General features: G+C 51.0%; 3 non-coding genes across 3 annotated transcripts; 2 read left to right on the top strand and 1 right to left on the bottom strand.

The window, feature by feature from the left end:
* The first annotated feature begins 4,071 nt into the window (after positions 1-4,071).
* On the top strand, positions 4,072-4,262 carry LOC142862204 (U2 spliceosomal RNA). Its single transcript, XR_012913290.1, has one exon. It is a non-coding gene; the product is annotated as a U2 spliceosomal RNA (small nuclear RNA).
* A 4,533-nt stretch (positions 4,263-8,795) lies between these two features.
* Positions 8,796-8,986, top strand: LOC142862207 (U2 spliceosomal RNA). Its single transcript, XR_012913294.1, has one exon. It is a non-coding gene; the product is annotated as a U2 spliceosomal RNA (small nuclear RNA).
* A 5,570-nt stretch (positions 8,987-14,556) lies between these two features.
* LOC142862206 (U2 spliceosomal RNA) lies at positions 14,557-14,747 on the bottom strand. The gene has a single exon (XR_012913292.1). It is a non-coding gene; the product is annotated as a U2 spliceosomal RNA (small nuclear RNA).
* Between the last annotated feature and the right edge of the window lie 2,538 nt (positions 14,748-17,285).

The following is a 17,285-nucleotide window of genomic DNA, read 5'->3' as shown; positions in this document are numbered from 1 at the left end:
CTCCAGAGTTAACCTGTCAACAATAGAGGTTATAGATGTTTCTCTTATATATTAAAACATTGTGAAATCAGATTACTTTAAAATGATGTATGGCAAAGTCCATGGGGAAAAAGCAGTTGTGAGTATGGAAGCCCAGGGCTTAGATCCCTGTTGTCTTATACTAAATATGGGAACAGTGTTTCCATTCTTGCCTGTGAATGGAGCTAATACCCTCCAGCATGTCTGCCTCACATGGTGGTTAAAAGAATTGAATAAAATAATAGTTTGTAATTTATAATTCTATATAAATAAAAGGTTATCACAAAAACTAAAAAAAAGAAAACAAAAAAAAAAACAACTGTATTACGTTAGGGATTTTTGTTGATTTTATGGCTGTGTGTGTGCATAGCGACTTGCACTCTAGCCTGGGCAACATAGTGAGATCATGTCAGTAGATAAATAAACGCATAAATTTTAAAAATCTGTAAAGTTCTGGAACCTGAACAACATCTGGCCCTAAGCATCCACAGCATGGGAGTGAGGGAGGAGAGCAGTGAGACCTCAGAGTGCCCGACACCAAGGAAAGAGAAGATTTCAGGACGGAAAGTTGAGGGGCCCTCAGCTCTGGGGGCTGAGAGGAAAGAGGGCACTAGCCAGGGGATGGGGTTACAAAAGGAATGTCCAGGGAGTGGCTAGGAGAGGGACCGGTTGGGTCCACCCGGCCTCACCTCTGCCCCACAACCCTCTCCCTCCTGGCAGTCTGGCTGTTGGTCTTAGCGCTCCATGGGCACTGCTCCTTCGAGGTCAGCGTACCTCCCAGTTGTCTATCCCAGGGGCCCTGGAGTGGAGGACGCTGCTCTGCCCAGCTGGCAGGGGACCCAGCAGCCTTCTGGTGCCTGAAGACCGAAAACCTTAGGAGCACCTGGCGCTGGCAGCCTCGGCACGAGCAAGCGTCCTCCAGAGGTGCACGGGCCTCCCGGGCAGCTCTGTCTGTGAGCAGTGGGTGTGACTGAGGGGCAGCCGGAGGAGGAATGGAGGAGCATGACAGGTGTTCCTCGCTGATCACAGGGACCAGGTCGTGTTCACCCGTGTGGCCCCAGGACCTACACCGTGACGGGCATAAAAGTAGGGGCACAAAGGTGAGTACATACAGAATCACAACATTTTAAAAATCAGCCGGAATATCAGAAGATTTTTTTTGTTTGTTTGTTTGTTTGTTTATTTCGGCATATTATGGGGGTACAGATTTTAAGGTCAGAAGATTTTTTTTAAGGAAAAGTTGAGAAATAGGCCTAGACGCATATGAAGGATTTTTATTATGTGATAAAGGTGGTGGTATCTCAAGCTGCTGAGAAGCTGGGCTATTCCTTATAGCCCATGCTGGGACAAGTGGGCAGCCATCTAGAAAAAATAAAGTTGGATCTATGCCTGAAATCGTATACTAGGACAAGCAGGTTAGAGATGTAAATGCCGATAGATAGATGATAGATGATAGATAGATAGATAGATAGATAGATAGATAGATAGATAGATAGATAGATAGATGATAGATAGATGATAGATAGATAGAGAGATAGATAGATAGATAGATAGATAGATAGATAGATAGATAGATAGATAGATAGGTAGATAGGTAGATAGATAGATAGATTCAAAAGGCAGGGGGAAAAGGATCTGAGCAGTCAGCTCAGAGAAAAGAAAATAGTGGATCTTAGGCATATAAAAAGGCCTGACATGGTGGCTCACACCTGTAACCCCAGCACTTTGGGAGGTAGAGAAGGGAGGATCCCTTGAGGCCAGGAGTTTGAGGCTGCAGTGAGCTATGGTCATGGCACTGCACTCCAGCCAGGGCGGAGACCCTGTCTCTAAAAACAACAAAAATGCACAACCTTACTGTTGTAAGAGATACCATCACTTATTTTGCAAAAGTTTGATAACGTGATGGCTGGGCAAGGCTGTGGAAAACAGGCACTGCTTGGGAATGCCAGCTGTGCTCTTCAAGTCATTGTCGCTGGCTCTTAGTTCCCAACTGCCTCACAGCTAAAGAGTGGGGAGCGTGATTTAGCAGTGCCACAGTGAGGGTACAGGACACTCAGACAAGGGCTCGCCAGGCGGTCATGCCCTCCCTGGTGTTGCCAGAACTTTTGCAAGCTCTCTGGTCTGTGCACGTTGAGGTGAGCTGGCTGAGGTGGACTGACTCACATTCACGGAACTCACAAGAGGCCGATGCATAAACTAGAATCCTAAATCGGTAATTTGCAACGGGAGATGCTCCTCTGCCATGACAGAACATGCATGTCTTCAATTTAGGGACCCTAGTTCTGAAGATAAAAATGCCCGGGAAACCAAATGAGTGAGCGCAAGATGGCCCGATGAACTTGGAAGTGAGCTGAGAGGGAGGGAGGTGGCGGTGAGGCCTGCGGGGTCATGATAATGACCACACGGCCAGGAAATTTGCTAATCACTGTCTATGTGGAAGTCACGTCATTGAATATTCATTCATCCCATTCATTCACCAAATACACACCGAGCCCGGTAAGTGGATAAGTGCCAGGCATTGTTCTCGGTGCTAGAGATATAAAAGTGAACAAAAGCCACAAAAGATCCCTATGGAGTTAACATTCTATTAGATGAAAATACAACACGCGAATGTAGTATAAAACGTAAGGAGGTCAGGGCCGTGGGGTAAAGGAAAGCCAGGTGAGTGAGGCCAGGGGCCCCGGGTGGCTGAGGGAAGAAGCAGCTGAGGACTATATGCCAGATATTGGGATTCCCATCTTACAGGGGAAGAGACCAAGTGACGTGCCTAAGAGATTTCCCCTTGGGCTGGGTCCCTGAAGGCATACTGTACGCAAGGCATTTCTCGGGATCTCTAAAAATTATGTCTGCTAATTTCTCTTTTTCTTTTCTTTTGTTATTGTGCCATTATTCCCAGGAGTTTTTTTTTCCTTCTTCTCTCCTTTTAAACTTTTATTTATTTTAAAAGTATGTCTGATAATTTCTCATCTCATCTGCCATTCACAGCTAATACACGGAAGCCAGAGGAGTCAAGAAGCAAGGAGTGCCAGTCCCACCGTAGGTCGCGCGGCCATTCAGGGACAGACAGGGGTTAGAAGCCAGGTGTCCCGAGTCCGGGCTCTTAACCGCTGCGGTGGACAGCCTCGCCCCTGCCTCTTTGCAGACAGAAGACCCGCGGCCGCTCTGCCTCGACGTCTCCGTCCGCAGGGACGCCGCGCCGCTCTGTGAGGGGGAGAGCCCTCCGCACAAAGCCCGGCCCGGCCCCCGCCGCTTCCTAGCGCGGGGTCTCCGGGCGCCAGAGCTGCTCGGGCGTTCCCGGTGCCCAGCCCTGACCCCTTCAGGGGAGCCTGGTCGGACGCCAGGACCCACAGTGTAGACGTCGAAGTCACGGTCGCCTCCTTGGCCCCGTTTCTGCTCCCTCGAGCCCACAAGGTAGGGACTGATGTTCCCACTACTCAGCGGGGAAGTGCGCCCAAGTCCCCCGCCGGCAGGGCAGGCCCGACGTGTCTCTGCGGCCCGGAAGGGGCGCTCGTGGGGTCCCGACGCTGGGCTCGTCCCTCGGCCCAGGGCCAGCCGGCCGGCGGGGCCCTCCGGTCCTCACGGAGAGGACCCGACGGCTTCCTTCCGAAGCGCTCGGACCGCCCTCCACCGCCGCCCTTCCGCGGGGCGCTGCCGGTGGGTGGCGTGGAGGCGAAGGGGCGGGCGCCGCTCCCGCCCGCCCTGGGTCCCGCGTCCCCGCCGGGCTTCTCCAAGCCGAGGGCGGAGCCCCAGACCTGCCCCGGCGCCGCGGCGGCGGCCCGGCTCGGCGGGGGAGGGGACTGCCGCAGCCACGCCCACGCGCGCCGGAGTGGGCGGGCCATGCAAATGCGATCGGGCGCTCCCGCCACGGTGCCAAGGGAGATCCAGGAATTCGCCGGAGAACGTAGACGACGTACAAATACGCGGGACAGCCTGGCGTTTTGCATCGGCGCGCGGAGAGAGGAGGGGAGGGGTCGCGTGCGCGAGCCGCGTGGGTCGCCGTGAGTGTAATGTGGGCGGCAGCAGGGCGCGGTGTGCGAGGCGGGGCGGCTCGGTATCGCTTCTCGGCCTTTTGGCTAAGATCAAGTGTAGTATCTGTTCTTATCAGTTTAATATCTGATACGTCCTCTATCCGAGGACAATATATTAAATGGATTTTTGGAGCAGGGAGATGGAATAGGAGCTTGCTCCGTCCACTCCACGCATCGACCTGGTATTGCAGTACTTCCAGGAACGGTGCACCCCCTCGGGGGATCAAAACGCTTGTTTGAAACAGCAGACACAAGAGGTTCTTGATTCCGTGGTTCCTTCACTATCATGGAGGCAGAGGCTTAGGAGTTTTCTTTGCTTCGTTTTCTTTTTCAGGTTATTTTCTTTTTCTCTCTCCCTTGGTGCTGCTCGTCTTTGGGTAGACAAGGTGTTCCCCTTGTCCTTCTTGCTGGCAGAACATTCTCCCTCAATGATCTTAAAACTCTTGCAGCTCTGCATCTTCTGGCCACCTTACTATATATAGCTTCCTGATAAAGTCATCTAGTAACCTCACCCCAATTCATGCCTTCAAGGTTTCAGCTTCTGGCCCATGCTTGCTTTCTGGAACACTACTTTAGTCATTACTGGCAGTGATTTCAACTTCTATAGTGGATGATCCTACCTGAGGGGGGGGAGTGGCTCTCTGCTGGGGGCCACCAAGATCTAAACCTAATGGCAGGCGAAATAAATCATTTCTTTGTGATCTACCATTAGTAGATTTTGACCTTTTCACCAAAAATCCCAATGATGTTTACAAATCAGGGATGGAGGAGAGGGGCCGACGAGGGCCGAGGTCCTCCATACCAGGTCTCCATTAAGATCATGAGGTTGCAGTTCCCTTGTCCCAACCTATGGCAGGAGGCTTCTGCCGGGGCAGACAGTAAGTACAGTGAGGAACAGTGTGCAGTAGAAATACACAAGGTAGACGCACGTGTAAAGAGATTCTCGTTCGGCCTCCAATTTGTAGGACTTCAATCTCATCAACTGGATTTAATCGTAGCCCTGAGACTCTCTCTTGCCGGACCCCTACCATCCGGAACAAATGGCAGGCACCCGAGGTCATACCTACAAAACTCTTCTCCGATGGGGAAGGAAGATACTCTCTTCTGCGTCCATAGCAGTGCTTGTCAACCTTGGCGGTGGTGGTCAGTCAGAACCGCCTGATGGCTGCGTTGCATCCTGCTGACGCCCCATCCTCACCAGACAGCAATTGAATTAGAATCTTTGGGGCAGGCTCCAGGCTGTTGTGCTTCAAAGCTCCCTAGGTGATCGGGTAGCTCGGTGTGTGCGTCCAGAAACACCCCTTCGAATGTCCAGTGAAGATGACGGTCAGCTCGGTCTGAAACAGCGAATTTTCCAAGACAGTGAAAGCGGTCGGCGGTGGGCTCTCGGTAACCAGCGTGCGAATGAGGGAATGGCAGATCCCCTGGTTCTGTCAGACAGTAGGCCACCTGGTCTGGTGGGGAGGCCTTCCGATCCAGATTGAGACATGCCGAGGGCCAGTGTCCTGCCTTCCGTGTGGTGGCCACTCTGCGGAACTGCGGAAATTTACTTTGGCTATTATAGAGACTGGTGACACCACACGGGGCACCAAGAGGGAACGAAGAAAAGGCCTGTAACTCACGTAACAAGGCTTTGCTGGGAGAGCAGAGTGGCTCCCAAGCTGGTTGCAAAATGGCTTGAGAGCAAGGAAAGGAGACCGGGTTGGCGGTTGTTATGGCGGTGTGGGGGCGCGGCCAGACTGAGGCTTTTTCCGAGGGCGGGGGCAGGCCCATGATTGGCAGGTGCCAATGGAGGGAGCACTTGGGCTTTGTTGTTAGCTTGCCCAGATGTTGGGCAGGAGGGGAAGCAGCATGGCCGAGGCTTCAAATTAACTGTCAGCAGTCAAACGCCAAAATGAAGTCAGGAAAATAAATATTGCATGATCTCACTTGGATGTGGAGTCTTAAAAAAAATTAAAAAATGAAGTATGTATTCTGGGCAACTTGAATGTATGCTCCTGGCCAGGGGGGAATATTGTTATATATAATTTTTGAAATTACAAATAAAAATAAAATGTTTAAGAAGATCAAATATACAGAGCTAGGACACCCAACAGTGGCTCTCATGGGCGGCGGCGGCGGGGTTTGGAAACGGGGAGATGTAGGTCAGAGGATACAGAGTAGCAGATACTACGTAGGATGAACAAATCCAGGGATCTCGTGTACAACATGAGGACTACAGTTCCTAAAATTGTATTAGGGATTTTTGTTGCATAAGTAGACTTTAGCTGCTCTTGTCACACACCAAACAGTAACTATGTGAGACGACAGAAATGTCCTTCTGCTTCAGCATAGTAACCATTTTACTATCTATATGCATCCCGTAACATCATGTTGTAAATCTCAAATATACACAGTGGTATTAAAAAAAAAAAAAAAAGACTATTGGCGCAGTTTTCACCATTCCCACTTCTGTCAACATCTTCCTGTCTCTAGCTTCCCTAATGTACGCACACATAATTGCACACAAGTATAACGTTCGGCTAAGCTAAATCACTGAGTCTCAACATTCACTCACTAGGACAAAGCGGAGGGCCATTACATGTTCCCAGAATATCGGGCCCTTTGAGACAGACACAGATACATACGGACTCCTCAGGTAAGTCTTGTCGGCCGCGAGGGCTCTGAGACAGTCAGTCGTGTGCTTGGTCAGTCTCCTCACGTTAGTAGACCCCTACTTTGGGGTAGTAGGCAAGCTTCCTGAGAGGGTGGCTCAGACCCCGATGCCGAAGCCCTGAATGAGCCTCCTAAAAGGATAACCGGGGTGTGACAACGTTCAAGCATTAGGCAGGCCTACATCCTCAAGAACCATTATATTTTTAATTTTACAATCCCAACTTCTGAGATCATCAGCAGGAGGAGTCGATGCTAGCTGTCCGTAGTGGTGAAGAAAGGGTGGTAATCTTGAAATAATTCATTTATTTAACAATGTCTACCACTATCTAGTGGGTTCCGAGTATCCTTTCCTTTCGTGTAGCATGTACTGGTGGCTGCCGGACAGCTCTTTGGTTTACCACACTCTACTGGGAATGATTGATCTGAGTAGTTTCTTTGTCATTAAGCGGTTAGGAAAGATTTGGAGGTTTCCAACTTATTTAGTCCGTAAGATGTTACACAATGGCTCAATCGTCCCCTGAACTGCTGTGAAAATGATATTTCAAAAACAAAGAAGTTGGTTGGGCGTGGTGGCTCATGCCCCCTCGGCACTCCGGCAGGCCCAGGGGGAGGGATCCTTTGAGCTCAGGAGTTCGAGACCAGCCTGAGCAAGAGCGAGACCCCGTCTCTACTAAAAAAGTAGAAAGAAATTAGCTGGACAACTGAAAGTGTATATATATATATTAGCCGAGTCTCAGCAACTCGGGAGGCCCCCTTCTGAGGCAGGAGGATCGCTTGAGCCCAGGAGTTTGAGGTTGCTGTGAGCTAGGCCGACGCCACGGCACTCTAGCCCGGGCAACAGAGCAAAACTCTGTCTCGAAAATAATTAATTAATTAATTTAATTAAGTATTAAAAAAACCCTCCAGAATCTGGCCACTTCTCACCCGGTACACTGCTACCACCCGGGCCGAGGCCCAGGCCCCCACGATGCCTTCCTTTCCTAGGAGAACGATGCGCATGCAGGCTTTCCCTCGCCGGTCTTCCCGCTTCTCTGCCCTCGGCCGGGCAGTCTGAGTGAGTGCTCTTGCGAACGGACAGGTGAGTCACGCTGGGACTTACCGGGCCACTCCCCTACGCAGAACCCTTCCTCGGCTGGCCTTCTCCCGCAGGAGAGGAGCCCACAGGGCCCCGCCCGATGCTCCTGCCTCTCCGCTCGCCTCTCCGACCTCATCGCCTTCTCCTCCCACCTCTCGCCCCGCCGGGGCCAGTCGGGACTCCCTCCCACGCGGTTCCTTGGGGGCCACGCTGGGGCGCGTTGTTAACTGGCGGTTCCCTCTGCCTTCCCGGGCTCTCGCCCTCCTCCCCGCGCAGAGGCGGGCTGACAGCGCCGCCGAGGACGCTCACATCCCAAAGGCCCCTTTTCCCGGGGCTCCGTCCACCCCTTGAACCTGCCTGAGCGTGCCGTCCCCGGGCACTCTCCTCCGGGGACTCCCCCACCCCCAAAGCTGTTGTTCTCGTCTCTTCAAACACTCCTCGGGCAAGACGGTTGAGAAACGGATAGCAGATGGGAACCTGTGCGCGCATACCTATGAATGTAATAAAGCAGGTGCGCTAGGCTGTCGTTGGGTGGCGGGTATACGGCTGTTCACCGTACCGTTCTTTCAACGTGTGTTTGAAAAACATTTTTTTTATTCCTAGAATAAGCGATGGAATAAAAAAAATTGTTTTTTAAATGTTGGAAGGGAAAACCTCATAGAGCTCTCTTTTTCGCTCTGAGCTTTTCCTCCCTCAAGGCGATGAGGCTGAAGGCACCTTCCCGCGAAGCCTGCGTTTTCCCCGCGCTCGGCGGGAGGGTCAGAGCGAGAGCCGGCGCGGCGCGAGCTGGGCGGGGCATGCAAATTAAAAATGGCTGGTCGGCCGGGGAGCTATGGGAGCAGAAAAGAGAAAGCGATTAGTCCCCAAATAAGTAACAGTCTAACAAACTGTGCATCTCTTACAAATTGTGACAGTAAACACATTGTGCAACGGTGGGAGAGGGGGAGGCTGACTTTTCTCACCGTGAGTTCAAGATGCGTGGAAAAGGGAGTGTTGTGAGCGAAGGGAGGGTTTTGGTTATCGCTTCTCGGCCTTTTGGCTAAGATCAAGTGTAGTATCTGTTCTTATCAGTTTAATATCTGATACGTCCTCTATCCGAGGACAATATATTAAATGGATTTTTGGAGCAGGGAGATGGAATAGGAGCTTGCTCCGTCCACTCCACGCATCGACCTGGTATTGCAGTACTTCCAGGAACGGTGCACCCCCCCGGGGGATCAAAATGGTTGTTTCTAATAGTAGATTATAGGTGGGTTCTCGCCTGTTCTGGCGTTTTCCTCTTTGCGTTCGGGTCTGATCTGAGTGGTCGCGGGGCGCTGCGGCAGGTGTCTGCCGTTGGGGTTTCTCACCTGCCTCTTGAGAAGCATGTGGCAGGCAGCGCGAGTCACGCGCTCGGAGCCTGCGTTTCCCTTCGCCGCCACTGAGCTGTTTCAGCTCAGCCTTGCCTACTGCGCCGCCGCCTGTTGGAGGCGGACAGCCGACTTGAACTGATGACAACAGCAGTGCTTGACGGGGGATAGATACCGTTACTGTGTTGTGGGAATTCCCCGGGCTCCGGAAATAAGAATACACAGCGACGAAGTAAAGTGTACGCCAATGGGAGAAATGGTTTCTTTCCCCTTCAAAGCTCCGAAGGGCATCGCCAGAGTCTCCGAGCTCCACACATGTTGGAAATCTTGTTGTAAAGCTAGCGGGGGACCTCTGTCCCCAGATAATTTAGGGTAGAATTGTGGAATTATTAGGTAAGAACAAATGTTTTGAATTCATTTGCACTCTTGTAAATCAAAGTGATAAGCAAATTATATCTAAAGTAGTAATCAGACAGAATACTTACTACATGTAGAATTTAAAGGAAATTAAAACAAAAGATCAATACAAGAAAGTAATTAAGACTCGGGCCTTTTACCCTACCACTTTCAGACTGATGGGAGGATCACTTCAACGGAGGCTAGCAGTGAGCTATGATGACGCTTACCGCACTCTAGCGGGGGAAATAGAGACACTGGGCGGCGGCGGGGGGGGGGGGGGAGAATCCAAGGACTACTTGATATCGTCAACCTCAATAAAATTGATGAAACCTACAGCCCAAGTTGAAATAGAATATTGTGTCTTGTGGCACGGTGGCTCTCGCCTGTAATCCTAGCACTCTGGGCCGAGGCCGAGGCGGGAGGATCACTCGAGGTCAGGAGTTCGAGACCAGCCTGAGCAAGAGCGAGGTCCCATCTCCACTAAAAATGGAAATTAGCCGGACAACTAAAAATACATAGAAAAAATTAGCCGGGCATGCTGGCGCATGCCTGTAGCCCCACTGCCAGGCAGGAGGATCGCCTGAGCCCAGGAGTTTGAGGTTGATGTGAACTAGACTGATACCAGGGCACTCTAGCCATGGCAACAGAGCCAGACTCGAAAAGAAGAGAAAAAAGAAAAGAAAATAAAAATCCTTGTTATTTACTGAAATGAGTTCAAAACTATGTCCACACAACACCTGCAGTGGGATGTTTATAGGCGCTTTATTCATAAGTATCTACGAACTCAGAAGCATCAGATGGATTCACTGGTGATTGTCCAATTTTTTTTTTTTTTTTTTTTTTTTGAGGCAGAGTCTCACTCTGTCGCCGGGGCTAGAGTGCCGTGGCGTGGCGTCAGCCTAGCTCACAGCAACCTCAAACTCCTGGGCTCAGGCGATCTGATCCTCCTGCCTCAGCATCCCCGGTAGCTGGGACTACCGGCACGGGGCACCGTGCCCGGGTAATATAGCTGCATTATTATCTTATGATAGCCCTCTCATATATGTTGTGGTCCACTGTTGACCAAAATGTCATTATAAAGAACATAATTATGTAATATGAGGCAAACTATAAAACTGAAATAAATTAAATAACAGAATTAATGGAGAGATATTGTATGATCAACGATAGGAAGATTCAGGCCGGGCGCGGTGGCTCACGCCTGTAATCCTAGCACTATGGGAGGCCGAGGCAGGTGGATTGCTCGAGGTCAGGAGTTCAAAACCAGCCTGAGCAAGAGCAAGACCCTGTCTCTACTATAAATAGAAAAAATTAATGGCCAACTAATATATATAGAAAAAATTAGCCGGGCATGGTGGCGCATGCCTGTAGTCCCAGCTACTCGGGAAGCTGAGGCAGCAGGATTGCTTGAGCCCAGGAGTTTGGGGTTGCTGTGAGCTAGGCTGACACCAGGGCACGCTAGCCTGGGCAACAAAGTGAGACCCTGTCTCAAAAAAAAAAAGAAAAAGAAAAGAAAAACACATAATTCTTCAGTAGGTACAACCCTTTTGATCAAGGTAAACTGATTTATCCCAAGCTAAAGCTATGTACATGGATGTCAATCTTTAATGGGTCACAGTAGCTGTGACCCATTTATTCAAGGAACAAGGAAACTACATGCTTTCCTCTGGGAGACTGGTTTTACATTAACTGAAGCATTGTTGAGAGAAAGGGAGAGAAGGAACTTGGCCCAGTGTTCAAACACTATGGAAGCCTTGAGACCCTTCTCCTGGGATGACATATCGCAACCTGCCTCTACTGCCATGAGGAGCTGTCATGTCAGGCCACCTGTGACTTTTCATGCATGAGACCCCTTAGGCTCTGAGGTCAGAGCATGCTTTGTTGTGCTCCCAGATCGCTGATATATGTCCCCCAACTAGGCAGTTAACATCTGCACTTATTTCAGGCTTCTGCTCAGGGAATTCCTTCACCTCCTCTCCTCTCACAGCCTCAGACAGAGCAGCCCTAAGTCCCAGTGGTCTTAATCCCATCTAGTAAATGTAGAAATTAGTGTCGTGGCCTGTCTGGAGTCCCAGCTGCTCGGGAGGCTGAGGCAGAAGGATTGCTTTACCAGTTACAGGTTCCTTTGTTCCTTCTCCACTCTCACTGCTTCACTTGACCAGCCTTAAAAGAAATAAAAAAAGTAGATGAAAAGTAAATAAGATAATGTCCTATGTATTGTTTCAATGGATAAACCGTGGTACACCCAGATAGTAGAATGTTATTTAGCACTAAAATGAAATGAAGTACGAAGTCACATAAAGACAAATGTTATATGGACATTGCTAAGTGACAGAAACCAATCATACATACTGTATGATTTCATCTATATGACATTCTGGCAAACGCAAAACAATGGAGACAGTAATAAGATCAGAGATTTTGTAGGAAGGGGGCATAAATAAGTGGAACGGTGGAATTTTAGGGCAGTGAAAGATGATCTCTGAATCAATAAGGGTGGATACATGTCACTATACTATTTGTCAAAGCTCATAGCATGTACAACACCGTGAACTCTAAATGTAAAGTATGGATGTTGGTTGATAATGATGTCTAAATATTGGTCCACTGATTATGAAAACTGTACCACACTGGTACAGTATGTTGCTGGTGGGGTAGGCTGTGTGCATGGGGGTGGGCAGTAGGGCACGAAGGAATGTGGGAACTTTGTAGTTTCTGCTGAAATTTGCTGAGAACATAAACTGCTCTTAAAAACAAGAAAAGAAGGCCGGGCGCTGTGGCTCACGCCTGTAATCCTAGCTCTTGGGAGGCCGAGGCGGGCGGATTGCTCAAGGTCAGGAGTTCAAAACCAGCCTGAGCAAGAGCGAGACCCTGTCTCTACTATAAATAGAAAGAAATCAATTGGCCAACTGATATATATATAAAAAAAAAAAAAATTAGCCGGGCATGGTGGCACATGCCTGTAGTCCCAGCTACCAGGGAGGCTGAGGCAGAAGGATCACTCGAGCCCAGGAGTTTGAGGTTGCTGTGAGCTAGGCTGACGCCACGGCACTCACTCTAGCCTGGGCAACAAAGTGAGACTCTGTCTCAAAAAAAAAAAAAAAACAAGAAAAGAAAGAAGAGAAGGAAGGGGAGGGAGGGAGGGAGGGAGGGAGGGAGGGAGGAAGAAAGGAAGGAAGGAAGGAAGGAAGGAAGAGAAGGAAAGGAAAGGAAAGAAGGGAAGAAAAAGAAAGAAAAGAAAGAGAAAGAAAGACAGAAAGAGAGAGAGAAAGAGAGAGAGAAAGAGAGAGAGAAAGAGAGAAAGAAAGAAGAGGGGGAGGGCAGGGGAGGGGGAGGGGAGGAGGCCAGGCCAGGCCAGGAGCAGTGGCTCACACCTCTAATCCTATCACTCTGGGAGGCCAAGGCAGGCAGATCCTATGAGTTCACAAGTTTGAGACCAGCTCTGAGCAAGAGTGAGACCCATTTATACGAAAAATATAAAAAATTAGCTGGGCACGGTAGCCCGTGCCGGTAGTCCCAGCTACCGGGGATGCTGAGGCAGGAGGATCAGATCGCCTGAGCCCAGGAGTTTGAGGTTGCTGTGAGCTAGGCTGACGCCACGCCACGGCACTCTAGCCCCGGCGACAGAGTGAGACTCTCTCTGCCTCAAAAAAAAAAAAAAAAAAAAAATTGGACAATCACCAGTGAATCCATCTGATGCTTCTGAGTTCGTAGATACTTATGAATAAAGCGCCTATAAACATCCCACTGCAGGTGTTGTGTGGACATAGTTTTGAACTCATTTCAGTAAATAACAAGGATTTTTATTTTCTTTTCTTTTTTCTCTTCTTTTCGAGTCTGGCTCTGTTGCCATGGCTAGAGTGCCCTGGTATCAGTCTAGTTCACATCAACCTCAAACTCCTGGGCTCAGGCGATCCTCCTGCCTGGCAGTGGGGCTACAGGCATGCGCCAGCATGCCCGGCTAATTTTTTCTATGTATTTTTAGTTGTCCGGCTAATTTCCATTTTTAGTGGAGATGGGACCTCGCTCTTGCTCAGGCTGGTCTCGAACTCCTGACCTCGAGTGATCCTCCCGCCTCGGCCTCGGCCCAGAGTGCTAGGATTACAGGCGAGAGCCACCGTGCCACAAGACACAATATTCTATTTCAACTTGGGCTGTAGGTTTCATCAATTTTATTGAGGTTGACGATATCAAGTAGTCCTTGGATTCCCCCCCCCCCGCCGCCGCCCCCGCCCCCCAGTGTCTCTATTTCCCCCGCTAGAGTGCGGTAAGCGTCATCATAGCTCACTGCTAGCCTCCGTTGAAGTGATCCTCCCATCAGTCTGAAAGTGGTAGGGTAAAAGGCCCGAGTCTTAATTACTTTCTTGTATTGATCTTTTGTTTTAATTTCCTTTAAATTCTACATGTAGTAAGTATTCTGTCTGATTACTACTTTAGATATAATTTGCTTATCACTTTGATTTACAAGAGTGCAAATGAATTCAAAACATTTGTTCTTACCTAATAATTCCACAATTCTACCCTAAATTATCTGGGGACAGAGGTCCCCCGCTAGCTTTACAACAAGATTTCCAACATGTGTGGAGCTCGGAGACTCTGGCGATGCCCTTCGGAGCTTTGAAGGGGAAAGAAACCATTTCTCCCATTGGCGTACACTTTACTTCGTCGCTGTGTATTCTTATTTCCGGAGCCCGGGGAATTCCCACAACACAGTAACGGTATCTATCCCCCGTCAAGCACTGCTGTTGTCATCAGTTCAAGTCGGCTGTCCGCCTCCAACAGGCGGCGGCGCAGTAGGCAAGGCTGAGCTGAAACAGCTCAGTGGCGGCGAAGGGAAACGCAGGCTCCGAGCGCGTGACTCGCGCTGCCTGCCACATGCTTCTCAAGAGGCAGGTGAGAAACCCCAACGGCAGACACCTGCCGCAGCGCCCCGCGACCACTCAGATCAGACCCGAACGCAAAGAGGAAAACGCCAGAACAGGCGAGAACCCACCTATAATCTACTATTAGAAACAACCATTTTGATCCCCCGGGGGGGTGCACCGTTCCTGGAAGTACTGCAATACCAGGTCGATGCGTGGAGTGGACGGAGCAAGCTCCTATTCCATCTCCCTGCTCCAAAAATCCATTTAATATATTGTCCTCGGATAGAGGACGTATCAGATATTAAACTGATAAGAACAGATACTACACTTGATCTTAGCCAAAAGGCCGAGAAGCGATACCGAGCCGCCCCGCCTCGCACACCGCGCCCTGCTGCCGCCCACATTACACTCACGGCGACCCACGCGGCTCGCGCACGCGACCCCTCCCCTCCTCTCTCCGCGCGCCGATGCAAAACGCCAGGCTGTCCCGCGTATTTGTACGTCGTCTACGTTCTCCGGCGAATTCCTGGATCTCCCTTGGCACCGTGGCGGGAGCGCCCGATCGCATTTGCATGGCCCGCCCACTCCGGCGCGCGTGGGCGTGGCTGCGGCAGTCCCCTCCCCCGCCGAGCCGGGCCGCCGCCGCGGCGCCGGGGCAGGTCTGGGGCTCCGCCCTCGGCTTGGAGAAGCCCGGCGGGGACGCGGGACCCAGGGCGGGCGGGAGCGGCGCCCGCCCCTTCGCCTCCACGCCACCCACCGGCAGCGCCCCGCGGAAGGGCGGCGGTGGAGGGCGGTCCGAGCGCTTCGGAAGGAAGCCGTCGGGTCCTCTCCGTGAGGACCGGAGGGCCCCGCCGGCCGGCTGGCCCTGGGCCGAGGGACGAGCCCAGCGTCGGGACCCCACGAGCGCCCCTTCCGGGCCGCAGAGACACGTCGGGCCTGCCCTGCCGGCGGGGGACTTGGGCGCACTTCCCCGCTGAGTAGTGGGAACATCAGTCCCTACCTTGTGGGCTCGAGGGAGCAGAAACGGGGCCAAGGAGGCGACCGTGACTTCGACGTCTACACTGTGGGTCCTGGCGTCCGACCAGGCTCCCCTGAAGGGGTCAGGGCTGGGCACCGGGAACGCCCGAGCAGCTCTGGCGCCCGGAGACCCCGCGCTAGGAAGCGGCGGGGGCCGGGCCGGGCTTTGTGCGGAGGGCTCTCCCCCTCACAGAGCGGCGCGGCGTCCCTGCGGACGGAGACGTCGAGGCAGAGCGGCCGCGGGTCTTCTGTCTGCAAAGAGGCAGGGGCGAGGCTGTCCACCGCAGCGGTTAAGAGCCCGGACTCGGGACACCTGGCTTCTAACCCCTGTCTGTCCCTGAATGGCCGCGCGACCTACGGTGGGACTGGCACTCCTTGCTTCTTGACTCCTCTGGCTTCCGTGTATTAGCTGTGAATGGCAGATGAGATGAGAAATTATCAGACATACTTTTAAAATAAATAAAAGTTTAAAAGGAGAGAAGAAGGAAAAAAAAACTCCTGGGAATAATGGCACAATAACAAAAGAAAAGAAAAAGAGAAATTAGCAGACATAATTTTTAGAGATCCCGAGAAATGCCTTGCGTACAGTATGCCTTCAGGGACCCAGCCCAAGGGGAAATCTCTTAGGCACGTCACTTGGTCTCTTCCCCTGTAAGATGGGAATCCCAATATCTGGCATATAGTCCTCAGCTGCTTCTTCCCTCAGCCACCCGGGGCCCCTGGCCTCACTCACCTGGCTTTCCTTTACCCCACGGCCCTGACCTCCTTACGTTTTATACTACATTCGCGTGTTGTATTTTCATCTAATAGAATGTTAACTCCATAGGGATCTTTTGTGGCTTTTGTTCACTTTTATATCTCTAGCACCGAGAACAATGCCTGGCACTTATCCACTTATCGGGCTCGGTGTGTATTTGGTGAATGAATGGGATGAATGAATATTCAATGACGTGACTTCCACATAGACAGTGATTAGCAAATTTCCTGGCCGTGTGGTCATTATCATGACCCCGCAGGCCTCACCGCCACCTCCCTCCCTCTCAGCTCACTTCCAAGTTCATCGGGCCATCTTGCGCTCACTCATTTGGTTTCCCGGGCATTTTTATCTTCAGAACTAGGGTCCCTAAATTGAAGACATGCATGTTCTGTCATGGCAGAGGAGCATCTCCCGTTGCAAATTACCGATTTAGGATTCTAGTTTATGCATCGGCCTCTTGTGAGTTCCGTGAATGTGAGTCAGTCCACCTCAGCCAGCTCACCTCAACGTGCACAGACCAGAGAGCTTGCAAAAGTTCTGGCAACACCAGGGAGGGCATGACCGCCTGGCGAGCCCTTGTCTGAGTGTCCTGTACCCTCACTGTGGCACTGCTAAATCACGCTCCCCACTCTTTAGCTGTGAGGCAGTTGGGAACTAAGAGCCAGCGACAATGACTTGAAGAGCACAGCTGGCATTCCCAAGCAGTGCCTGTTTTCCACAGCCTTGCCCAGCCATCACGTTATCAAACTTTTGCAAAATAAGTGATGGTATCTCTTACAACAGTAAGGTTGTGCATTTTTGTTGTTTTTAGAGACAGGGTCTCCGCCCTGGCTGGAGTGCAGTGCCATGACCATAGCTCACTGCAGCCTCAAACTCCTGGCCTCAAGGGATCCTCCCTTCTCTACCTCCCAAAGTGCTGGGGTTACAGGTGTCAGCCACCATGTCGGGCCTTTTTATATGCCTAAGATCCACTATTTTCTTTTCTCTGAGCTGACTGCTCAGATCCTTTTCCCCCTGCCTTTTGAATCTATCTATCTATCTATCTATCTATCTATCTATCTATCTATCTATCTATCTATCTATCTATCATCTATCTATCGGCATTTACATCTCTAACCTGCT

Source organism: Microcebus murinus, chromosome 18 (genome assembly GCF_040939455.1).
Source record: "Microcebus murinus isolate Inina chromosome 18, M.murinus_Inina_mat1.0, whole genome shotgun sequence".
Lineage (NCBI taxonomy): Eukaryota > Metazoa > Chordata > Mammalia > Primates > Cheirogaleidae > Microcebus > Microcebus murinus.
This window is presented reverse-complemented; position numbering and strand designations above follow the sequence as displayed.